Source organism: Acomys minous (genome assembly GCF_964271855.1).
Source record: "Acomys minous genome assembly, chromosome: 12".
NCBI lineage: Eukaryota > Metazoa > Chordata > Mammalia > Rodentia > Muridae > Acomys > Acomys minous.
In genome coordinates this window covers 33470894-33497175 of record NC_140493.1, presented here as the reverse complement: position 1 = coordinate 33497175, position 26282 = coordinate 33470894, and the positions used below count along the sequence as shown (strand labels likewise).

Below are 26282 nucleotides of genomic sequence, written 5' to 3'. Positions count from 1 at the left end.
TGTCTGGATGGCTGAGAGGAATATTTTCCACTAATCATGTGTTCTCAGAAGTGGGTATGACCTTCATTGCACTTGTACAGGATGGTTGAGTCTTACGGATCCATGAAGGCTGAGAGCAACTGAAATTGGATTGTACATAGTTTGCTGGCGTAGGCCCTGCTATCTAAGATGAGGCTTCCTGCCCCATGAAACGGTGATTAGAAGAAAGCACTTAAGAGGAGAGAACCATTTTGGATCTCCCTTTCTCTCTCCTCCTTTTGTCACAGAAATTAGTATATTATTGTAGGTGCTCCAATGTTCCTGTGCCTGTGGTGGAGGTGGTAAAGTTAACTAGAATGTGTGAAGTTATTATTTCATGGTTTTTCTTGCTGTAGGAAGTTTATTGTATATATGTGTAATAATATAAATGTACATGTAAAAACATTTAATAAAAATTGTAAAAAAAAAAAAGAATGCCCTAAATAATTGATTGAAAATTAATAAAAAAGTCTGTGCGTGTGTGTGTGTGTGTGTGTGTGTGTGTGTGTGTGTGTGTGTGTTTATTTATGTAGACTTGGCTGACCTGGAACTCACTATATAGATCTGTGTGGCCTCAAACTCAATATACCTGCCTTTCTCTCACAAATCCTGGGATAAAAGACATGGGTCATCATACCCACCCTTAGAAGTCTTATTATGGCATCACTTCTAAGCCAAGTATCATAACTGGATTCTCTAAATCAGCCCAAGGCAAGAACCTGAATATGTGTGATTGCTGAAAGAATATTCAAGAAAATTTACACTGGCTGTGTGTGGTGGCAGACATCTTGGATCCCAACACTTGGGAGGCAGAGGCAGGCGGATCTCTGAGTTCAAGGCCTTTCTGATTTACATAGAGAGTTCTGGGTGATTCAGAGCTATATAGAGAGACCCTGACTCAAAAACAAAATAAAGAAATGAAAACAAAAACAGACCTCACAAACAGAAAAACCCAGAAAATTTACACTAGAGTGAGAGAAACAGCAGAGAGGAAGCTGCAAGTAAGGACAATATATATCCTCAGGTTAAAGGCATCTGAGACACAGATGTCATGAGGAGCCTTCACAATTACTTGTATTTGAGACAGTGGAGTTGATGGCTTGTAGAGGTTGGTGAGGGGACTGGAGGATGGACTTTAAAGTGAATTGGCCCCTCAGATGAGATTTTTCAGGCCATGGAGGCATCTATCATGTATTAAATGTTACATATTTACCTCTGCCAGGAGTGGGTAACTTGGTCCTAAAGGAGATCTGGGTGTTAAATTAAGCTCTGATTTCAAAAGTAGCATGAACAGCTATAAATATTATATTTTTATCTTCTTCTAGTTGGCTTATATATCTACTCTTCACTTAGGTGGAGAGATTTGATTATCAGTGTAAACCCCATCAGTAGGCAGCCAAGCTTTCCTCTGCACTAATAGCAGATTGAGACTGCTTATTTATAGAATAATCACACATTCTCTTAAGCCTCTCATCCCAGTGAAGTATGCCTGCGTTTGTCTAGAAGGTGGAAATGAAAATAATTTGTTGGGTTGTTTTTCTTTCTAATAATTGATGATAGCAAATGGTTGTATTATGATACTAGTTGTGTTTTGAAAGGAAGGAAGAAAGGAACAGAAGAAAGAGGGGAGAGAGGAAAGAAGAGTAGCTAAGGAAATGTGTGAATGATGTTTTTGGTTAATAGCTTCAGGGGCGTCTGTAATGTACTGGGGACTTTATGGGCTTTGGAAAATGTGGATTCAAATGGAGACTTTCCCCTCTGCTAGCTGCTTGATTTTAAGCAGTCAGCTTCTCTGAGGTTCATCCCTCTTATTCATAGAGTTGTAGGAAAATTTCACAAGAAACTGTTTCAGAAGCTTCTCTTACAGTGCCTGGCACATAGTGGGTGCACTAAATGTAGACACCATGCAGGCAATAAAGATTCATTCATTGCTCTAGTACAATAATCCCTATGTGATACAGTGGTCAATGGGTGTATAAAAAGGTGTATAATAAATATTTCAAGAGCAGATTAGCCTGATCTGGTTACATAACATAATCCTAACACCTGGGAAGATGAAGCAGAGGATGCTGAATACAAGAGCAGTCTGAACTATGTAACTAGACCCTGTTTAAAAGAAATGGAAAAGGAGAAGGTACAAACCACCACACTCTATGAAAATGTTGCTACTGAAAAAAAAATACTTGATCTAGGCTGCCTTCACAACTCTGATATTGGACAACCTGGTGTTGATATCTCTTGTTATAAATCAATATTCACCTGCCATTTTGGTCCATTAGACCTCTGAACTATATATGACAATTCAATAACATTCCCAAGTACAGGTTCTATTAATAAAAGTCTCATGAACCTCCCCAAGGAATGTTGATGAGGATTACTGTGGTATGTTGATATGAATGTATAGCACACAGCAGAGGTCTGCCAAAAATTCATATGAATGTTGAATTTAATTTCCATAAATTGAATTACAGTGTAAATGAATTAGGAACTCAAAATTTATTCATGAATATGATTTTAAAATTTTAAGAAAAGACATTATACATATTAAACAGTAGTTTTCTTTATGATCGAAAGAGAAATTTCTAATGTACCTTTATAAATCAATACTTCTTTTTTGAGGGTAGTTTAGCTAGGAATAATAATGGCTTTAAGATGGTTTAACTATTAAAGAGACAAATAATATGCACAGAGTACTTATCATGTGTTAAATAGTTTGTAATATCATTTAAGCTTTTCAACACACTGGGAGAGATTTGGGTCAGTTGCTACCATTTTCTTACTACTCTCTACATTTCTTCTTACTAATAACACTCTTCATTTGTTCAGAGGTATGCTATTATGGAGTACTTTCCAGATGATGAACAAAGATTCAGCTATGGTATCCTGATGTTTAAGCAGGGATGGGTGTAAGGCTAAGTATGTGACTCCAATCTGGCCAATTGTCCCCAAGGAGATTTCTTCTAAGGGCTTCTGGGCAAGACTTGATGAAAAGAGGAAGCCTTTGCTACCTTCTTGAAGCTTTGGGCATTTTGACATGAGAATATAAATTCTTGGAGCTCTTATAGACCTCTCATGGTCATGAGAGGGAGTCTAGAATATCCACTTCTGAACAGTTGATCTGTAGGATCTTCCCTGCAGCTAACAACCTCTGGAGTATGTGATAGATTAGACAAATAAACCCACATTGTTGAAGCAAACTATGTCCAGACACTATGTTAACTTACTTCTAAAAGTATCCCAACTAATGTGTTCCCGCTTTCAGGTTAGGTCATGGAAGTGCAGTTGGGCTAAGACACTTACTCAAGATATTAACAGATATTAGAGAGAGAAGAAAAATTATGTCTGTCAGAAGCCGAAACTTAGGTTCTGTGTTGGGTAAAAAAATGAGATTAAAAATTTCCCTTTTTACATTAATTTATTTTTTATTAACTCCCTAACGCTCACAATCAAGAACTATTCAGTAACTTGTTGGGGGTTAGTCTGGTGCCACTATTCAAATGCTAAGTTACTGGCTCCCAAGATCTGATGGCAGCCCAGATGAGCATATTCTTATGTATACCAAGTGATGTCCTGTAAATTTTCCTCATTAATATTCTCTGACTGGTTAAATAAGGTTGCTGACAGCCTATAGCTGGGCAGGAGAGAGGTAGGTGGAGCTTTGATTCCTCTGCTTAGGGTCTCTGAGGGACCACAAGGTTGGAAGGAGGAGAGAGGAAGCAGAAGATGTAGCAAGAAGAGAAGCTGGGAAAGAAAGAAGATGCCACGGGGCAGTATTGACCATGGGCATGTGGCCATGAGGGTTGGCCTGATGGAACATAAGCTGCCTACACACTTGGGGTGTGTAGGTGGGAAATAGTAATATAGCTTAGAGGGTTGCTATCTGCCCAGTATGGAGCCTTAAAGCTTTTATTAATCTAAGCTGTCTCTGTCTTGATTATTTGGGAACTAACTGGGGTAGAGAAGCCCTCTAGAGCCTAATATCCCTTCCACCAACAGGAACCATCTGTTGTAAAGCATCCACACAGCACAAAAGCTAAAACAGACACGGTATTCCCGAAGCCAGCCTTCCTCTATGATAGTCCGTGTCTACTACTTACTGCCAGTTTAATATGTGCATTGTGTGAAGTGTTTTACATACATTATTTTATTGTAACCATAACCATATGAAGTGGGTTGTTTCAGACAAGGAAATACATTTTATAAGGTTTGAACAACTTGCCCAAAGTCCAGAAGCTTGGCAGAGCCGAAGCCACTTTTAACTACTATCTTATATTCCCACCATACTGCACCATAAGCTGTACTTGGAAATCTTGAGCAGGAAACACTTTTCTCAGCCTTTTTTTCTCTCTGATTTTACAGGGAAACTATACAGTCAGTAGAAATTTTTGCAAGAATAAGTTTTACTTTTGCCAACACAAAACAAGAGAGAGAGAGAGAGAGAGAGAGAGAGAGAGAGAGAGAGAGAGAGAGAGAGAGAGAGAGAGAGAGAGAGAAGGGATTAACTTAATATGGTGTCCAGATGCTTGCCAATACATTATACCATCTTAGTTTGGACGATTGCTAAAGTCATCCTGTCCAGCTTTTTCCTTCCCTGGATGGCTACTTCAAGCAGACATTATTCAGTGTTCACTCATTTTGGGGCTCCTCACTATGGCCTAGATCCAATTGTCAGAGAGCTGATTTTTCCTATGGGCCTTTTGCAGTATCATTTTTGGAGGGTCTAGATCTATCTTCTCCACAGGAACACTCTTTGGCTGCACAGTGACCTAGGCTCATGTTTTTCTAAAATGAAATATTGTCTGTCCTTGCTCAGCCTCAGGTTTCTCATTAAAATGAGGGAGAGAACCTGTCTTATTTAGGGGTTATGTTTGCTGTAAAGAGACATCATGACCACGTCAACTCTTCTAAAGAAAAACATTTAACTGGAGCTGGCTTGCAGATTCAGAGGGTTAGTCCATAGTCATCATGGTGGCGAGCACGGTGGCACGCAGGCAGACATGGTGACAGAGAAGCAGGCTAGTGTTCTACGTCTGGATCCAAGGCATCAAGAAGAGAGAGTGAGCCTGGGCCTAGCTTGAGCTTCTAACATCTCAAAGACCTCCACCCCGAGTGACTCACTTCCTCCATCAAGGCCACACCTCCTAATAGTGCCACTCCTTATGGGTCTATTGGGGCCATGTTCTTTCAAATGACCACAGAACTTTTGGTATCATTGGGTCAAAGTATGGATGAGAGTTGGACCTCAGTCTCTCCTATGTATGAATTTCCAAGTGGGTCTGATCCTGTGTGGCTACTACTTTAAGGATGGTATTTTCAAATCAGCTGTGCTCATGACCCAAAGGAGTAGAAGCAGTTTCTCTATTCTTATGTCAGTATTCAGGAGAATGTCATGTCCCAAGGGTCTCATCAGGGACTATAACCTGCAGTAGTTCCCATCAGCAAACACCCACAGGTACAGGGGTAACAATAGAAACTAAAAGAGTCCTGTGTAGCTTCCATACTTAATTTAGAGTACAGATACTTAATGCATTTTAGTTTGTTTCATTATCTTCTTATTTCACTTGAAAAACCTTTCAGATTCTCATTCAAGATAATCTAGAAGTTATTGACTGTATGTTTCCCATGTTTGTATGTTACTGCATGTGTGACAACTTTCCCAGCAGTACTTGGGGCATTTTCCATGCTTTTGGTTTTTTTTCCTGCTACCATCAGATAGCTGTGCATGGGAAGGGGGTTTCAAGGTTGGAATGACTGAATTGATTCTGAGATACCACACACCTAAAGCTTTTGTTCTACATGCAGGATTCGGAACTATTTCAACCCAGTTATTCTAGTCTTCACCACTCTAAGTAGCCATTGTTCAGTGGTAAATCTCTGAAAAAGTCAGATCTCATAAATATTGCATTGGAAGAACATGGAAGCAAGAAAATGCATACCATTGTCCTAGCTTTCTACATTTTCCCTTGCCATAGTGGAGACGCACCTTATGCCAGGATAGCCCCCAATCTAGCAGTACTCAACTTTAGTGTGGATCAGATTCCCCTGAGGAACAATTTTTAGATTTCTAAATCTTATCCTTAAGTATTCTAATCCATATGGAGCATCAGAAATGACATTTAAAGATAATCCCAGGCTGGAGAAATGGTTCAGTAAGAGAGCTCCTGCCCAGTATACAAATGCTACTCTTTCTTTCTTTCTTTCTTTCTTTCTTTCTTTCCTTCCTTCCTTCCTTCCTTCTTTTCTCACCCTCAGCAGTTCTTTTATTACTCAGGATCTTTATTTTGTATTTTTTATAATTTATTCACAAATGCTATGGCTTCAAGCTCCAGTCTGTCTGTCTGTCTCTTTCTCTCTCTCACACACATGTGAAGCAGTCATTTTTAGAAACAGCCAGGCATGGAAAATTTAGGACTCCTTGGATCAGCAGGCCAGGGGCTTTCCTTGGAAGCAAACTTGTTCAGACCTCGGGCTCCCACTTCTTTCTGAGATCTTGCTTATTGTTGGCTCCTATCTTGTAGGCACTCCGTTTGCATGTCCCTCAGGACATTTGCTGCTGAATGGCTAGTTAATTTACACTCACAGAAGACAGAGATTTCTGGATACAGAACCAGCCAAGGGGAAGCTGCTTGATTTATTGAAGAATGAATTTAATGCATCTCTGGTGCGATAAGGTTGAACAAAATCCAAGTGATTAAACTTAGCCATTATTTCTAAAGTTGTCATCTCTGGACTTATCTTTGTCACTCAAATTGTCCTCTATGTTATTAGCTTTTTTTTATGCTTGTTTTGGTTTTCTGGTCCGAGTTTTTGCCTGACCAACTATCAATTGCAGACTATGACCTGACATAGTACTAAATTTTTCTGTTTTTAAAATGTATATTTTATACATATATAGATATGTATCTTTATATAGATATATTTATATATACTTCTCCCTCCAGCCCCCTCTCTCTTCCCCCCCTCTCTCTACACACACACACACACACACACACACACACACACACACACACACACACACTTAGGCTACCCAATCCTTATAGCACAAGTATGAAGTCATTTCTGTTTTTATTTAAGATGAATATATTCCAGGGCCAGTATGGTGGCTTATCTGATAAAGGTCCTGGCTGTCAAGCCTGGTGACCAGTGTTGTATCCTTTGGTCCTATATGGACAAAAAAGAGAGCTTTCCTTTGATCTCACACATATACTGTGCCATGTATGCTCCAATATGCAAAAATATACACAAATAAATATAATTAAAGACTAATACATGCTTTTTTATTTTTAAATTAATTTTTTGAACTGACATCACCATGTTGATATTCATATGGCTGAATAATAGACTCCTATAAACCATACATATTCCCGTTCTTGAAGAAACTGAGTCATGAAGAAGGTAGATTTACAGTGTTGGTGGGACAGTGTTAGTACTACACAGGCAAAGTGACTCCTGGTGCTGTGTGTGCTTGTGTGTTGTCTATTGCTGTAGCCCCCTTTCCACAGAGCATTCTATGGCTCACAGAGTGACAAGGGAACACTTGAAAAATATGCCGTTTTCTTTAATGTGTGTCATAACTGACAGAAGTCATCGGTGGGGGGATCTGGAGTTCCCAATAATTGTTCCAGGGAACCCTATGTGTAGCATTTAATTGCAGTTGTTACACCCTTCACCCCCACCAGTTCAAACACACTTTTCTGAAGCCATAGCATTTCCTGCTATCTTTCCTAAACAAAGAGATCATCTCTGTGATTCTGGGTGACGCATTTTATCAGTGGTGCCTTTGTTGCACAATTCACATTTTTGCTCTTGAAGATAGAAAAAAGATTTATGTCTGGTGGTCTGTGATGTGGTTTGCATCTAAGAGAAAAACAATTCCTTCAAAAAAAAAAAAAGGAGAAGAAAAGGAAAAAATGAAAAAAGAAAATAAAATACCATATCCCCAAATGATTTTATAATTGCAAACAGTGTTGACGAGCTCTTTGGCTTAAATACGTTTATAACATATTTGCTGTGTTTTTGTGTAGATATGTTTTGATGTGCTTGCTAAGGAAAAAATAATTAAAAACCCTCTGCCATTTCTAATTGAGAAGAAAGTAATGCAACCCATTAGTTGGTGTCTACCATCATGAGATTTTTTTTTTCCTCCCTCATTTCATTCCAGATTTGTTTCAAGGATTAACTTGTGTTAAATAGTTTCAGGTCTGAACGTCAGCCATGTTTCTCATTATTGGAGATCAAAATGGCTTAATTCCCTTTGTGTGTTGGTGCCACTAAAACACAAGGGACTCCTAAAACTACAAACTTCTGATAGAAGCACCGCATTTTCTTAGTCAATCTGTCTGGCAGACCTTGTATATTTTCTTCTGCATTAATGGCTGAACCAGTGCTTTGTGCTAATGATGTTTGAGAGTCTGGAGCCTTGTAAAGGCTGGGCAGGGGTTGGGGGTGGGGTGGGGTGGGGATTGCTGAGGACCTATTCTGGCTCTGAAATCCTTGGCATCCCTGTACCTACAGACATATGGTTGGTAGCTTTGGTTTCTAACACTCTGAATGAAGTATGGTGTCCTGCTCTCTGAGGATGGTGCAAGAAACCACCATCAAAAGGAAATCCATCCTCCGTCTCTGTACTCAAACAACCTGATGTTAAGTTCTGATATCAGTACTACCTCTAAGACTCATGAGGAATTTGAAGATCTTTCTTACCTGCAAACCAGGGCCAATGGTAGCATTTGCCAAGACCTAACACCAAGCCACAAGCAAATGAAATTGGAATACTATTTTTATTTATTTAAAAAATTTTATTAATTCATTCATTTTACATCTCAATAGTTATCCCATCCCTTGTATCCTCTCATTCCCCCCTGCCTCCCACTTTCCCCCTACTCCCCTCCCCTATGAGTGTGACTGAGGGGGGCCTCCTCCCCATGTATATACTCATAGGGTATCAAGTCTCTTCTTGGTAGCCTGCAATCCTTCCTCTGAGTGCCACCAGGCCTCCCCATCCAGGAGATCAAATATAGGTGGTGGTCAAATATAGGGCACCAGGGTTTGTGTGAAAGTCATACCCCACTCTCCACTCAACTTTGGAAAATGTCCTGACCATTGGCTAGATCTGGGTAGGGGTTCAAAGTTACTGCACGTACATTCCTTGGCTGGTACCATAGTTGGAACAGGACCCCTGGGCCCAGATCTGCCCGTCATAATGTTCTTCTTGTAGGTTTCTAGGACTCTCTGGATACTTCTATTTCCCCATCCTCCCATACTTCTCTTGCCTAAAGTCCCAATAGGATGTCCTCCCCTCTGTCCCACTTTCCTGATAAGTGAAGACTTTCATGGTACATGCCCCTTGGGCTAGTGTCCAGCTGTAAATGAGTATATACCATTTGAGTCTTTGTACTTTTGGGTTAACTCACTTATTATGATCATTTCTAGTTCAATCCATTTGTCCACACATTTCAGAAATTGCTTGTTTTTAATAGCTGAGTAGTGGAATACTACTTTTATGACTGATGAAAACCAAGCGCAAAGTCAAGCCAGTGTCAATGGCATTTTCATCAGAGCCCTAGAAGCAGGGGCAGCCTTTTACCCAGCCTGGGGTCCTAGCCACCCCCTTTCTTGAGAAGCACAACTGCCTGACAGCTTGCTCACCAGAGGAAATGACACAGCTAATATATTCTTTCTAAATTCACCCATCAAAAAAAAAAAAAGGCGAGTGAGGGCTGGTGAGGTACTGGGAACCAGAGCATACTCTGTATTCTAGCACTTGTAGACTGTGGACTTAAAGAAAAAAAAGTGTTGTTTTAAGAAATTATCTGTGTGTGTGTGTGTGTGTGTGTGTGTGTGTGTGTGTGTGTGTGTGTGTGTGTGTCTGTCTGTCTGTCTGTCTGTCTGTCTGTCTATGTGTGTGTATGGGCGTGTATGTGTCTGTCGGTGTGTGTGGGCACACTCACATGCATACATGCCCTTGTGTTACAATGTGGAAATGGAAATCAGAGATCAGCTTTAAGGAAGCAGTTATTTCCTCGCACATGAAGATGCAGAGGCTCAAACTGAGATAGCCAGGTTGGTAGCAAGTACCTTTACTCGCTGAGCCACCTTATTCCTCCTGTATTTCTCTAAAACCTTTAAAAATATCTATTTTAAATTTGTTCATTGGCGATTTCACATATGTGTGTAACGCATTTTAGTCAGATTCATATCTATTACCCTCTCATAGCTCCCTGTTACTTCTGTTGGATCCTTTCTCCTTCCCTAAAGATTCTTCTCTTATTTTCATTTGTGTGTATGTGTGTGTGTGTGTGTGTGTATGTGTGTGTGTGTGTGTGTGTGTGTGTGTGTGTGTGTGTATGAGAGAGAGGGGGTGGGGAGAGGAACCCTGTTTTTAAGGTCAAAGTCTGGCACTTCTTGATAGCCTCTGAGCTCAGTATACAGTGATGGACTCCCTTTCTTCGCAGGGTTATCTCTGCCTGATCTGGGAAACCCCAGATTTTGTAAGGAGCATGGCATATCCCCCAGGGAAGATTACAGGCCCAGCTCTTTCCTGATAGAACCTGCTCAGCAAACACCTGAGGATTCCTGGAAATACCCTACACTATGCTAAGGAGATCCTAGCCTTCAGAAAATGACCTTTAATCGGTCCTGGAAGTTCTTCCCCTACCCATAGCTTAATTAAATACTTTGTTCTCCTTCTTGTGACTGGAGCCTCTGCTTCTGCATGTAAACGAGGAACTGTACCACTGTCTGTAAGTCAAATATCCTGGCACTGCCAGCCCCAGTGAATCAGACACATTCACCCTCAGCCCCCTTCCCACTGCTCAAAGTTTAAAAATCCCCGATTCACAAAAATAAAGGTGGGCTTACTCTCCTGTGCTCACACCATCCCTCCACCACGACCATCTGAGACTTCATTTATTCTGGGGAAGACTCACCATTGTGCACCTGGGACTTTACTGCCAGTCAGGTAGTAATGGCAGAGCTTCCTTGGCAGCTGGTGAAGCCATCACCACTGTCTTGGTGACCTCTGGGGATGCACCCTCTGGTCTTGTGGCTCACTGGACCTGTCTTCCAGATCATTAGGGACGTCAGCCTCCTACCTCCTCTGCTGTGCTTTGCACGGCAGCCTAACCAAGAAGCTGTAACACTTTTGGTATCAGCACAGGCTCGTTCAGCTCCTGAGTCTCCACTGCCATCTGATAGTCTCATTCTAAAAGAGCTAGCTAACTAACTCTAACACTCCGTGGAAAACTCTTTCCACATCCCATCCTAGCACATGGGCCTCTGCCTAAAGCACTCTAGTTGTTTCTGAGAGAAACAGGACCTTTGCTCTTGAGGTCCGTCTGTTCTCATCCGGAAATGAGCGGCACCTGGACCAACCCACCAGACATGGAAGCCAGGCCTCCAGGAGAGAAAGAGGCAGAGACACTCACACAGAGACTGACAGACAGACAGACAGACAGACAGACAGATACACACACACACACACACACACACACACACACACACACACACACACACACAGAAAGAGAGAGAGAGACCCATTGATCTTAATTAGGGTGGCCTGGCCTATTGAGCACCAGTAGAAAAATTATTTACTTGGGCATGGGCAATTTACTAGGGGCCACACAACTGAAGAAAATGATTCTTTCTTCCCTAGTAACCATTAACTGCTAGTAGCTCATCAGTGAGGGGAGGGGCCTCAAGAGTCCCTTGCACTTTCATGATAAATCGTTGATAGGCCCAGTCCTATGCAGCTCTTGTGCCGGTAACCACTCCTGTTGTGACTTCATTTGTCAGTGGTTACGCCCTATCAAGAAGACAGCATTTCACAGCACCCCACCTCTTACCTCTTCCTCTTTCTGCTCCATCCTCTTCAATGTTCCATGAGCTTTGGAGGGACTGATGTAGATGTCCCATTAAATACTGCTTTATGAAGAAAACTTATGGGTGACACGTCAAGAACTGGCTGTGTTACTTGCAGATTAAACTAGTTCATAGTCAACAGAGTCAGTTTTTTTCCCCCTAGGTCCATAGAGACTTGGTAAGATAATATCATGTACACAGACGGGACTCTTCTTCAACCATCCTTTCTTCTTTCAATTTATGACTAAAACCAGCAATCCCATGTAAAAGACTACTGTCAAAGTACTCACTGTAATGTAACGAGGGCGGGTGGCATTAGCTGGCAGCTTGAAGGGTGAAGATTCAATTTCTAATGTGTGTTAGCTTTGGACAGAGGTAAATTGTTGCATTACAAGGCTTGGCACCCTTGTCTTTGTCCATCTGTTGAACAAATGTGTGTCCTTGGTCCCCAATCGAACCAGATTCGAGGGTGTAGATAGCTGAATGTGAGCCCTCATTACTACTGTGAGAACAACGGGAAGCACATGTCTTGCTGACAGGGGTGTGGGCATAGCAGGCAATAAATACATCCACCGTGCATATGCTCTGAGGTACATCTTCAAGTTGTGCTTAGCAGGAGGTCCAAGCCACACACATACTTTTAGAATCTTTGAATCCCAATGTGTGGACAAGTAGAGGGTCCGATAGGTCCTAAGTCTTCCTGGAGGAGCTTTTTGGAGAAAGCTGGCTTAAGACCGGAAGAGACCTTGCCTCTGTGATGGGGCCCTCCTTTTGCCTGCTTTCTTTCTTTCTTTCTTTCTTTCTTTCTTTCTTTCTTTCTTTCTTTCTTTCAAGATTTATTTATTTATTTATTTTATTTGTTATACAGTGCTCTGCCTGCATGTACATCGACATGCCAGAAGAGAGCATCAGATCACACTTTAGATGGTTGTGAGCCACTGGGAATTGAACTCAGGATCTCTGGAAGAGCAGCCAGTGCTCTTAACCCCTGAGCCATCTCTCCGGCCCCTGGTGTGGCCTTTCTTAAGCTACTTTTATTCTACAGCACCCATGTCACTACTTTTGAGTTTTTAAACTATTTTGCATGTTTCCTAATGCAAACAGTGAACTCTACAGGACTGGGGTGTCGGTGTGTTAATGTCAGGTACATGGTTGGATTGATGGGAGCGACCAAAGCAATTTCTCCTTGAGCTGACTTGAAGTTCAGATGTATAAGTACTATATGGGTTGGAGGGATGTTTTGTTGGGGGGGGGTGCCCCCTAAGTCACGTGCCTATTCTTCTAATCACAACCTTCAAACGTGTCCAGCACCTCTGAGAGGTTAACCACATTAATCTTATTTGAGATATCTCTACAGCAATAAATAACTTAGATTACAGAGTTCTTAACACTCCGGACTGAAGGAAGTCCTGTTTTATCTACACCTGAACTTGATTATACTAATCTGTGTTACTGACTATTTGCAAAGGATCAGGACTTGAAATAAGGTGGGAAGAGTGGGACTGATAGAAATGGAAGAGTGACAAGGGGAGATGTCGAAAGAGAACAACCAGAATGCATTATATAAATGTATAAAATTATCGAGCAATAAGATTAGTTGATAATAAACAACAAAAAGACCAAAAAAAAAAAATCCCCAAACTTGGCATTGGATATAAAATTTAAGGAGTACCACACCCATCAGTTATCAAGATTAATATTTTAATAGAATATTCTGAAGGTTCAAATTTCAAATTTCAAAATTCTAAATAAAGAAGTTTAAGTTTTCTCAGTTTTCCTTTGGTCTCTGTATGAGTTTTCATTGGCTCACTTATTTCTTTCTAGTCCTAGTGCTGTAGAAGACAGCACTAAGGGAGTCTCAACTGTATCTATCCTGTATTTTATCCATGGCATTTGTCTGTCTGTCTGTCTGTATATATCAGAGATATAGAAGGGTAGGAGATGATATAGGTTTTTAATAGAATGAAAGATAGTGTGCACACACTCACAATACACACACACTCACACACACACACACACACAAATAAAACATAATCATGAAAGTAAGCAACAGTTGGGCTAATATTAGAAAAAGATTCATAGAAAAACGTTACATATTCAACACGTGAATAACAAAAGGATGAACTAAATACAATTTAATAACGTTCATCAATATGGCTACAAGATTTATTTCTCAGTTGAGCATGCATGGGTTCCTTTTATTGGCTTTTTCCTTTACTGGAATTGATTTTTTAAAAGATCCTTTTCTTCAATTGCTCTGGATTTCTTTTATGCAGCACAGAATGCTGCTGTATGCAAAGTTGCTTTCAGTGAGAGCCAATGTGTATGAAATCAGTAAAGGCTCTGGAGTGCGCCGCCCTCTCCTACTGGAAGAGCTTCCCTCATTTACATAGGAGAACATGAAGCCAGAAAAAGGGGGAAAACACAAACATGAAATCTGCAAGCGCCCTTTGGAAACATGGCAGATAAACAACACTGAAGCGTGACAGATGCCAAGTGGGTTTTGAATTTCTTGCAGGGGAGCAGCAGCATCTCCAGGGGAACCAGCTCCTTCCTGGGGAGCATCCAGTTGCTCATTGTAGACACCAAGGTTCTGCTGTCGCTTGGGCTCTGAGCAGGTGTGAGGAGGCAAGCTTGTGTTGCTGTAGAAAAGCACCAGTGTCATTTGTTTCCGAAACAGAAAATAAAATGCTGAGAAAACGTTAAGAGAAGGAATCCTCAGGCAGCTCCCCTCCACCCTGCTTCATGGAGGCACAGCTGTGGTTCTATCACAATATCCCCCTGGTGTTTTCTTTGGATCTCTTTACCTGGTGCCAATGGTCTACAGCGAAAGGAAGGAGTAGAGTGTTATTTGGCGGGAACAAAGCCCCAGTCAGGATGTGGAATCCTCTCCAGGCTCCTTTTTGTAGGATGTGGTGTGTCTGTTTCCCCGTATACAAGACGTATCCCCCCACCCTTCAGTACGCATGCGTTCTGGAGGCTCCGTGCGCAGGCTCCTGCTATGGCAACTGCGGAAAGACACCAAATCTTGGCCCATAGCCTATGATAGGAGATGTAACCGACCTACTACCAAAGACCACGATTCTAATTATGGTCCCGCAGCCTCAGAGCTGTAGCTACAAGGGGGTAACCTTGTTTTCTGGATAAAGTTGTCTCATGGCTGATTGCACATTAAAAACACCAAGGGAGCTTTAAAAAAATATGGATGCCAAGGACCTACTTCAGTCCTATTAAATTAAATATCCTAAGGATGGGAAGCATGCATCCAGCATCTTTTAGAGTTCCCCAGGTGACTGTAATGTGTAGCCAGGGTTGAGAGGTTCTAACTCAGAGCTGGGGCCACAGACAGCCTTTTCTCTCCTCGGGGCTGCCTCTCCACCCGTGCAGCTCAGTGGCTGCCAGTAGTAGAAGCTGCAGCTGCCTTTCAGTTTAATTCAGTTCGGAGACACAGATTTAATTCAATAAAGGCTTACTCAACTACTTCTCTACACTTAATTTCTGATTGCATCTCCCATTAGACTGGTAAGGATGCTGTTTCCCAAATAGGATAGCCAGGAGATTTTAATTTATCTCATGTTTTAAGAGGCGTATTAAAAATTATAGGTGTTTAACTGAGATTGCAAGTTGTTACATTTTTTTAAAATGTGGGATTCACTTATTGTCTGTTCTCCCACTGCCCCCCCCCATCTCTGAACAGATATGTAAAGCCCCCATCTTTCTATTTATTCATTTATTCTATGCTTGCCATTAACTATCAATGATCAGCGATGATGGAGACAAAGCACTTCGTTTCTGAATATGTCACTGACCCGTAAGGGTAAAAGAGATTGGTAGGATATGTTTCATATTGGTTCAAGAGAGTGATTGTGCCTGACTAGACAAGGCTGACAGAGGACGGATGGAAAAGACGCTTCTCCAGGGATGCTTACAGGGACTCAACTTAGGGAAACATAGGTGTAGTTTTCAGAGGGAAGAACTCACTGTGCAACTTTCTGAAGGCTTCACAGTGAGCACAAGAGCAGGGAGACATTGCCCATGCATGGCCTTGGAGCTCTAGCTGCTGGACCTGTGTCTCTAATCCATTCTTGCCCAGTGGCTGTGTTTCAAAACTGTCAAGTTACAGCTGCCTTTGGGCTGTCATGACTGAGAGGAGGATGCTGGCTCTGGGAGGGGTAGGACAGTCCTTTTGGCAAGTGATGGAGAAGACTTGGAGGGGGAACTAAACGAAGAAGTCCCTGAATTGCCTTGACTTGAGACTGTACTAGATTGGAATTTGGATGAGCTATAACCAATTTACGGTTTCTCAAGCTTACCTTCCAAGCTACTCCCACCCAGGGGTAACTGCATTTGGTATTACATCAAAGTACACAGTAAACTGAGGTGGCTCAGTGGGAGAAGGTACCTGCCACTCAGCCTAATGACCTGAGTTCAATCCCTGATCCCACACAGGAGAACAAAAAGAACTGACTTTTGCAAGTGGCAAGTTGCAAGTTGTCTTCTGACCTCCACATGTTATGGCACGTGCATATGCGCGCGCGCGCGCGCGCGCACACACACGCACACACACACACACACACACACAAAACCCCACTATTGACAAATGTAGAAAATGTCAATAAGACATAGCTCTTTCAGTTGAGGTGTAGAGTTTTGATTAAATTTTATTGGTATTTATTTGTGATTCCATCTATATCTGTCCTTTTGTCCTTCTTGTGACTATATTCAGAAGTCCACCACACAGGTGATTAGAAGAAGACTGTGATTTCGAACCAATGTATGGTGCGTTCTGGGGAGCAGTAAAACAAATCACAACACAGATCTAGAAAGTTCTCTGATAGCTTTCTCAAGTCTCTTCTACCCACAGGCCCACTCTACAGTCCATTGAGACTTTACCTCCAAATTAACCAAACTTAAAGGTTTCGAACAAAAACCAAACCAAACCAAAACTAGAGCAGAACATGACCAGGCTCAGGGCATTCATCATTCTTTCTCTACTTCATAGACACGCTAAAGAGGATAAAATTGGAGTAAGGTGTTGGAGACCCAAAACAGATTATGACAGATGGGAGGTGTTCAAGTGTTGGGTTTAATGTAAGTGATCAGAGGAAAACTCATGAACTTGAGAGTGAGAAAGTGGGGTGGTGGGCATATATGGCCTCTGGAGGGAGGGAAATGATGTAATTATAATCTCAAAAGATTAAAAATATTTAAAAAAGAGAAGAAATAGAGAACTATACTTAAGGGCACTAGCTCTTACAAATAGTAAAACAGTTATTTTGGACCATAAGCCTTCCGGCTAAGATAAGTAGCAAAATTCAAAATTTTGGCCGAGGCTGTGGATTTTAACATGAGAGTGAAAGCACATGGACACATACAGCTATGAAATAACCGACATCGCTTAGAAACCTGGCTCCCAGTTTTATTGAACACACTCCCATCTCTGCTTTCATCTATTATTTTGATTTTTTTCCCCTCATTTGTATTTCTTCTCCCATGTCTTCTTGAGGACATTTGTGGCAAGGTCCCAATCTTGGCTCACTGAGAGTTCATCTGCTTCTGATGGCTGCTCTTCCTCCAGCTAAAGTCACAATCTGTTCTTGGAGGGGACATTTTCATTTGTACAACGACTGACTGTGATGTGGAAAGGGGGAATTGTAACATCAGTTGGGGCAATGAGTGACTGACATAGAAAAAGTTCACTAAGGCGAGATCCAATTTCTATACATGTGTCCTTAATAACAACGAAGGGGTAGGGGGTAAAATATGTGGGAAGGGGGCAGAATTGTTTCGGAATAGCTAGTCTGAGGGAGTACATATGATGTCAGCAATTAATTCAGGCCCTACATTCTGTTTTCCTATAAAAATCCTATTTTAGTTGTGGTATCTTTGACGCATCTGCTGGCATAAGCAGGATATATGCCACAAATAAAAATTCAAAAATATCTCTTTCTTGTAGAACTTGGAAACAGAAAGCCTGCAATGGGAGGAAACCTACAGAGCATTCAAAAGAATTCCAGGCCCTTCCTCATATGGACGGCACTGTAGTTCTAAACTTGGGTGCCCCTGGAGGGCAGGACCAAGGTGGGTACAATGGAAAGCAAGATGACACCAGCAGGAGTCCAGGCAGGCTTTACCTCTGCAAAACCTCAAGTGATGTCCCTAGAAGACATATGGACTCCAAGAAGAAAAGAGAGGTGAGTTTGCTTCCTGCTCCAATGACGAAAGTGGAAACTCAACGCTTCCGCCTTTTGCTAACAAAGCTTAGGAAGCCTGATGGCGGCTCAGTAAATCAGCTGAACATCTTTTCCTGAAAGTAGTAAGAATAGGTCACACTGCCACCAGGGTGGTGGCAGTCTCATGCTCTTATATCACCCACTGATGGACTAGCAAGCTATGCCTGAGTAAGTAGATTCTGTGATGTACCACAAAAGGAAACTTCCTGGATGAAGGGAGTCTTAGCTTATTCTGTAGAGTGCTTGACTAACATTCCTGGAGCCTTGGATTCAGCCTCAACCCTGCATAAACGCGGCATGGTGGCATATACCTATAATCTCAGCATAGGGGAGATGAAGGCAGGAGGATGTTAAATTTAAGTTCATCCTCAGTCATAAATCGAGTTTTAGACTTGCTTGATAGAAATGAGCTTTTCTTTCAACTAACCAACCAACCAACCAACCTTCAAAGTCTCCAAATCATTCATTTCTCAGCACTTACTCTTGCTAGGTGATGCATTACCATAGTGGAAACTCAGATGGCCTCTTTTTAAAAGAATCTCAGATCTAGATCTACTGACTATGTTGACTGCGATGGACTTCACCGTTCAGTGAGATCCATTCCTTCTTGTTTTGTTGCAGAAATTGCTGTCCAGCTACTTCCTGTTACAGCCTGGGACATAATTCTGGTCCTGCAAGTGACGTGTCTATTGTTTCAGTGCCCAGCATTCTCTTCACACACTATCCCAAGAGATTCCTAAAACTTAGCTGGGTGAGTCCAGAGCTAGGTGTAAGGAGGGATGGGTGTGCTATCTGACCACTGTGGAAAACCTGACGAAGCAGCATAAACTGCTGGGACGGGCAAGTGGCCAAGACTCACAAAGCAAACCTGAAGAGTAATGTGGCCAGTTGTGTCCAGCTTTTCCCATCAGCTCCAATAGTTGGGGGGATATAAAATAGGGAGTTTGTTTCAAATCATGGGATGGAAAACTTCCTCAAAAGGAACTCTGTGCTATCTTTCTAAGTCAGACAGTGGGAAGGAGGGGAAAGGGGCCCAAGTGCCCAGGATCCAAGGCCTCCAGAAAATAATTGCAGACCTGAGTCTCAGGCCATCCAGCAACAGTGGAAGGCATGGTGTGGATGATAATGATGGTTACATAAAGATACAGCTGAGAGAATCAAGAAGCCTGTACATCTCAGGAACAAGGTAGAAAACATTTTTTTTCTCAAAAGTACAAAGAATGATGGAATCTCTGCAAGCGGTAAAAGAAACAAAAAGGCCAAGTCTAGAATGCATGTTTATGAAGATTTGATTTATTTCAGGATTCACATCTGAACAAGAACAGAGAGACCAATCCTCAAGCATGCTATGACTGCTCTTAACATGGGGCAGAGTGGGTGAGGTAGCATCTGTCATCATAGACATCATCGATCAGAACCAGGAGCAGAAGGTGATCAGCACCACCCTGCACAGACCAACACTGCAGAGGGAAAGTTCAAATCTTGAATGAGATCTTTTCTTATGACTTTGTCGTTTGTTGGGGGCTAACTTCGAGATTAAACAGTGTTTACTGTATTTTTCTCCAGTATTCATATTATTTCACACACATGATACAATTAACTGACTAATAAATATTTTCACAGTCAGCTTTATTTTTCCCTCCTCTCTGAACACTTTTGGTCATCTACACAAAACCCTGTTTTCTAAGCACCGTGCAAGAAGGGCCCTGCTGCAAGAGTGTCTGAAACATTCATGTGGCTGTGATCAGCGTCTGGTGTAGGCAGAGCTGTTCCATGAGGATGCCTGAGGGAGCTTTCTTCTGGTGAGGATGTGCTTGAACAAGACCAGGAACACTAAGGGGAATTAAAAAAAAAAATCTTGCAGTTGCACTTCTCTACCACTAGATGATATGCATGTATAAGCAAGGTACTGATGGTCCTGCCATGTTCTCTTTCCTCCTCAGTGGCCAGTGATGAATGGACAAGGTAAGGAACTTAGAGTTTTATTAGTGGTGCTATTAGTAAGATAAGCAAAAGGCGAACCTGACCTGTCCGTGATTAGGATAAGAATTATAATATATCTATTGAACTCTCATTGCTGGAGGCAGGGGTCTTTAGACTATTGCAGGTGGCCAAATCCAGCTCACAGTCGGTCTGGTTTTATAAATAAAGTTTTATTGGAGCGTGGTTACCCTTATTGACCTGTGGCTGATTCTTGCTCAATTGTAATGGAGGTGAAATAGCTGAGACAGAAACTATCTGTACTGCTGTGCTGAAGACATTTTTATCTGATCCTTAATGGAAAAGGTCTAAGCATATATGCTAAAGTCATTTAATTATTCTACTTCTATGGTTCTGGGCATGCAGAAAAAGAAATTGATAAAAAGCATTGAATGAATCAGGAGAATATGTTAAATGAGAAATGCAGTCATGTGTGACCAATTCTAAAACAACTGGTATAGGACACACTTGATACCACAGCATTCCAAGAACAACCTCTGCTTCCAAGTAGGCTGTTGGGGCACTAGAAAGGTGATGTTAAAATTCTTGCCACGCTAGGCCAGTTTTCCGTGTGCTGCAGCTGCGATCGAGTAGCTGTTCCTGAACACTTTCTCCCAAAGTAGCATTTTCTCAGATCCTAAGAAAACATTTTGACACAGTACCCCAAGATGTCAGGTGACACAACAAGAAAGCAGGGGTTAAATTGTGATCGGAGCCTGTGTGGTCAGAGGGAGACGGCAGAGAGAAGGCAGGCAAAGGGCAGGTTTTTTTTCCTTGTCTTCTTTTCCTCTAATTCAAGGTGGCCTTTGCTCCTTTAATATTAGAGTCTGAGTCTCCTGGGAAGAGGGCTAAGGCACGGGGCTGGGGCCTCACAGTTTTCCATTCCACTGGTCCTCCTCAGGGACCTCGTCCCCAATAGTTTATCATGAGCTGTGCTGTCCTATGTATATTCTAACTGCTCATTCCACACTAGGGAGGGTTGCTCTTTATTGCTGTTGCAATTACTATTTGTATCACTTCCCCTTTATTGATGTGCTTGGGTGACTTTGAGTCATAGGTTACGAAGAAGGGGGAGCCTCAGGAATCAAGACCTTGCTAAACAACTTATTCCTTTGCCCAAGGAATCAAGATGTTGCTAAACAAAGGGTTTTCTCCATGGACCCCCCTCAGATCTTACCCCTTCTTTAGCTTGAGGGAGACCCTTTTTCTACACTTGATATCTCATTTTCAGTACACTTCAGCAGTCAGAAGCATAGGGGAGAATGCCGTCTCCATTGCAGCTGTTGACTCAGTAAGAGGAGGAGGTGTTTCTTTGATGTCGTCTTCTGGTAAAGAGGGGATGTGGGGATGGACCAGATGAGAGGAAAGAGAAACACTGTGGCCTTGTAGAAGTTATGGAGGAAAAGTGAGGCTGTGGTGCTTTGGATGGGTTTGCCCTCGCCCACACCATAGGCATATGTTTAAATGCTTGGTCCTCAGTTGATGAAACTGTTCAGGAAGAATTGGAGAAGAGATACAGGAATTAGAGGTGAGAGCAAAGACATGCATGTTTCACCTCTTATTAAGCCCCTGCATGTGAGTGAAATGTTCACATTTAAAATGCTGCTGTTCTCATGACTAGAGTTGCAAATGGATGGCCATGGATCAGGGCAAAGAGATGTTAATCAGGATTAGGAACTGTTTCCTACATGGTCTCTTTGGATAACGTCTGACTACATGGCCATGCCTTACTGTGCTCTGTGAGGGATAGCCCACAAATACAAGAGAATGAGAAATAAGTTCAAGAGCACAGAATTTGTGTTTGTCTCCATCACAATCTTCCTCTAGTTGGTCCAGGAGCTTACAGAATAATCATTACGTTTTATTCTTTCTGTCTTCAGACTCAAAATTGAGACATCATCCTTCTCCCTCCTCCTTCTATTACAGGACATCCAGGTGAGGGTTTAATTAGTTATCCAAACAGGGTTTCTTTTGTTCTTAATTCTTTATCCTATCCCTGGTCCTTAAGGGGTGTTTGGCCAGAAAGGCTTGGTTTTAAAAATCTCTGTTACTGGGTGGAGAAACAAGGGTTGAAGCCCATCCTGGGTTACGTCAAGGGGTGTCAAATTTGGCCCTATCTCCTCGCTTCCTGTTGACTCCAAGGGAAAGGCCGCAGTTGGCATCCGACAGTGAAAAACATGAAGCTCTGAGACCAGACTGAATTAGTAATCACTACATGTCCTATTCACTGTAACGACTTTCCAAGTGATTAAACAAACTGGCCAGGTCCGTGACTCAGCTTCCGAGGGGGAGCCGGCAGTCCCCACTGACTGCACAGCCAAAGCCTTCAGCTTCTTAAGGTTTGATCCAGCACTGCCCCCACAGCTTCTGTCCCCCTTGGACCATCTCCCTCTCTGGACAGAAGGGCAGACATAGATGATGAGGTGTACGATCTACTGGGGGAGGGGACCACCTTTACCACGAGTGCTTTAGGGAAAGGCTTGCCAAAATGTCATCTTTCAACAGTTGGTGTCACAACCTTGGAACCAGTCACAAGTAGCTGGGTGTGGCAGGGTGAAGCCTTCTGAAGTCTGAAAGGAGAAAATATATTAGTGGGAAACACTAACTCTTTCCTTTTCTGGCTTCACTGTCAACAGATACAGTATGCCTGTATTTTTCAGTAACTACTGAAGGTTCTGGAAGGAGATGTCACTATTTCAGGACAGTGTAATTGCCCAGTTTTCTAAGCGATTAGATGAGTCTTGCTGCCTTTCCTATGCTCAGCATCCAGTCACCATGAAAAAGGCAGCGTGCAGTCAGTGGTGGAAACAAGGGTGGGAGTCTAGAAGCCACAGGGGACCAAGCTTCCAGGAACTCCCAGTCTCATATGCAAATTAGATTAAACCACACTGCAGCCAGGGCTGGGGGGGGGGGGACAGTGGGGAAGGGGGGGAAAATAATTGGCTCCCTGACTTTTCATCTTAGCTTTGTCTCCTGTGGGAGTTAAAGAAGCTGATTCCAATTTATTTCAGCTACCGCCTGGCTTTAGGAAGTCCTGTGTCTCAGTCCACCTTGCTTAAGTAAAGTCCGTACTCTGTACCGCCGCCTTTGAATTCTTCAAATAAGACTGTTTAAGTCTCCGAAGCAAATACTGCAAGCAGCTCAGTCTTTTCTCTCCAAAAGAAGCTGAGTCTTTTGAATGGCTGGTGCCACCACATCCTCCAGGCGGTTTTCATACTTGGCATGGAACTTTTAGTCATTTCGCATATTCCCTTTGTTTTGATTAGTCAACGCGTGATAAGTTGACAACACTCAAAAGGGAAAGCTTGAGGAGGAGGGTGGTAGGGAGGGAAGAAATCCTTCAGCCAGCAGATCCTAACCGCCCCCCCCCTTTAATTAAAAAGAAATACTTTTTTTTTTCTTTTTAAAAGCATGGCTATTTCTGCATCAAGGGGAATGAAGTTGAACTTGACGATCAGACCACCAGACCATGACGTGGAATCTCCGACTACGCTGTCGAAACTGGCTCTGGAAAGTTTGTGTGAGCTGTGCGTAGCTGAGAGTAAACAGGCAGATTCCTTCTTTGCCAGGACAGGAGCACTGCTGTTCCATCCATGGAGCTGGGCAGCTGGGCAAGCTGGGCAGCTGAGTGGTGGGCTTGGCACATAGTGCATGTTTGTTCTATTTATGGAGGAAGCGTGTATTTGCGAGCTCTGCATGTGTACACACTCCTTTTCGGATCGCTTACTGTCTTTAAAGCCTTTTCTCCCCACTCTGGACCCAGAGCATGTCTCGATGTCATCTCCTTCCCTCTCATGTCTCTTTCTTTCCCATTTCTCAACCTTTAAATTACAGGGTCAAAATCAGGCCTGCAGATGAAGTGATACATAAAAGCACATCTTTCATTCATTCATTCATTCATTCTTTCTTTCTTTCTTATTATGTATTTATTTGTTTTTGTAATTAACATGCTACTTGTTGAGGACATTCTCTGTTCTGGACTCTCTGCAAAAATGTCTAGGGTCTTGTACTTAATATCTCTGTGGTTGCACATGTCACAGTTTATTGGGGGAAACATAACAATATACATGATGACACACAAGTTATATAGCTTTATTTGTGACACTTGTTATAAGATGTCTCTTACTTGTTTGAAGTCAGTATATATGGACCAGTGTGAGAAGAGACAGAAGGTTTCCCCCAAGGAAATGACAATTAAGCAGTGACACAAAGGATGAGGAAGACTTAAGGAATTTTTATATGGGGGTTGTGGGTGGAGGGTGGGAGGTGGGGGTGGGAGTGGGAGGGTGAGGGGAAAAGATGCTTCCTTAGTAGAGAGAACAGCGTGGGAGTAGAGTGAGCAAGTGAAGTGAGTGTGTCTGAGAGGAAGAGGGAGAAGGGGAAGATAGAGGCTTGAAGTGCGTGGTGGCTCAGTTTGAAGCTTTGTTTTGGGGGTTGTGTGAAGTCCATGCAGTTAACAATAGAAACAGGAACAGGGAAGAAAAGGACAGGAAGACAGTTGCAAAAACTCTTGTTGTGGCCTAGGCAACAGATGATGGATGCTAAGTGATGGAAGAGGAAGGAGTGGAGCTCACGTACAAGGCACAGGATATGGTGGTTGAGGGGTCAAGTGGTGTCAAGGGTGACTGCAAGATGTTTTTCCAAGGAGTTTGGGTGGATAAGTGATTGTTAGAAACTGGAAGGAGGAGCCAAGAGATGGTGGTGGCACACGCCTTTAATCCCAGCACTTGGGAGGCAGAGGCAGGTGGATCTCTGAGTTCGAGGCCAGCCTGGTCTACAAAGAGTCAAGGATATCCAGGGCTACACAGAGAAACCCTGTCTCAACAAACAAACAAACAAACAATCAGACAAACAGACAAACAAGAAAAGAAAGTGGATGGAGGAAAAGATGATTCGCTTATTTTATAAAATGTTCAGTGAGTTGGTAGCTTATAGGTTAAATCTACCAGTCTGACCATCAAATGTAACCTCTGAAATGAGTTGCACATAATTTAGATAGCTAGGATAAAAGTAATCCTTGTCTTTAGCATCCTTCTGGAAACAGGTCTTCCTAGGTAAGACAATTCAGATAGTCCTGAGTTGCCTCTGAGAAGCAAATTCATGTCTATCTGGCTTGAACTAAGGTGTGTGATTATAAATTCTCTCTGTGTTCAAGTTTTTTTTTTATTCTCTTTGACTATCTCTTTTATTATCTCTGTTACTGGGTAGAGAAACAGAGGCCCCGACATTGCAGGAAGAAACTGTATTATTCTTTAACTTGCTCTCATTTTATTTGACTTCCCCTTTAAAGCTGGCACTGTTATTTCATACAGATGAGAGGAAGCTGAATTGCAGGTTTCGATGACTTAATGCCATGCCACACAAGGCAAGGGCAGTGCCAGAGTTTGAATCCAGGTGTCTCTAGGCTACAGGTCCACTCTAGAAGTCTCCATCATCTCTGCTAATGTCCTCACCTGACTGACAGATGACACATAAGTAGGGTCCATTGGTATAGTCAGTTAATAGTATCATTGGGGAACAGTTCTACCTCTCCACTATGTGTGGAACCCTCACCTTGATTGTCTCATCAAATATTTTTATAACAAACAACAACAATAGCAGCAACAACAACAAGAAGATTACAGATGGTCAAACTCTTTTAATTTCGACCATCGGGAGGCGTGTGTAACTCTCCATCATTCTCTCTACTTTCTTTGTTCCCTGCACTTATCTACCACACAGCCCCAGCAGACACATGAACTTACAACCATGTGTTCTTCTAGGAATGAGACAGAACTCAAGTGCTCACATTTTCTTGTACTAGCCAAATATTCGGTTTTAATGGTTTAGAATGGAACTGTCTTTGAGCGGTTCATGTGTTTGAGCGCTTGGTCCCTATCTGGTGGCACTATTTTGGGAGGTTATGCAATCTTTTGGATGCGGTGTGTACGTGGTAGACACAGGGCTGCCGAGGCATGGCTTCTGGGCTACAGTTCAGCTCCAATTTGGTTTGAGGCCAGGTTTGAGGTTCCTGGTCAGTCACCAATATGTGAGCAAGTCACCTCACATTCCTACTGCCATGGAAGCTAGTCTTGCATATTGCTGCACTGCCATCCCTCACATGAAACTGTGAGCTAAAAATAAATCCTTCCTTAATTAATTTGATTTTGCAATGTATTATGTCATAAGAATGAGAAAGGCACCTAATATATT

General features: G+C 42.3%; 1 long non-coding RNA gene across 1 annotated transcript in view; it reads left to right on the top strand.

Moving 5' to 3' along the window:
• LOC311578416 overlaps nucleotides 1-17868 on the top strand; it is a 36754-nt gene extending 18886 nt beyond the window's left edge. The window contains exon 3 of the long non-coding RNA XR_014772864.1: nucleotides 17834-17868. This is a non-coding gene — a long non-coding RNA (uncharacterized lncRNA). The remainder of the gene's footprint in view (nucleotides 1-17833) is intronic.
• The last annotated feature ends 8414 nt before the right edge of the window (nucleotides 17869-26282 follow it).